Genomic DNA, 358 nt, shown 5'->3' with positions numbered 1-358 from the left:
ACTAAGGGACAGAGAGAGAGCAGTAGACAAATGTGTAATCAGGGAAAGGAGAAACAGGCACAAATCGACGCCAGAACCAGAAACACCCTTTTTACGCATTTACGGCACCCTTCGGAAGGTGGATCCAAGCTTTCTCCCGACGGCATCCCCTGCGTTGTTGAAAGCCCCGTCGGCCCTTCGGCGTCGACCCTGCGACCTCCGTGACCCTCGAAATTTGTCGGGTAAATTGGAGCGGCAGCGGGGGGGGGGGGGGGTCACACGCCGTCATCTGGGGGCGGGTTGTTAGCGAAGGGAGAGACATGCGCTGCCGACTTTCACTGCTGACGGCCGCTTGGATGTGTAATTGTAGCCGCAGTGT

This window comes from Penaeus monodon, chromosome 29 (genome assembly GCF_015228065.2).
Source record: "Penaeus monodon isolate SGIC_2016 chromosome 29, NSTDA_Pmon_1, whole genome shotgun sequence".
Lineage (NCBI taxonomy): Eukaryota > Metazoa > Arthropoda > Malacostraca > Decapoda > Penaeidae > Penaeus > Penaeus monodon.
Note: the sequence above shows the minus strand (reverse complement) of the source record.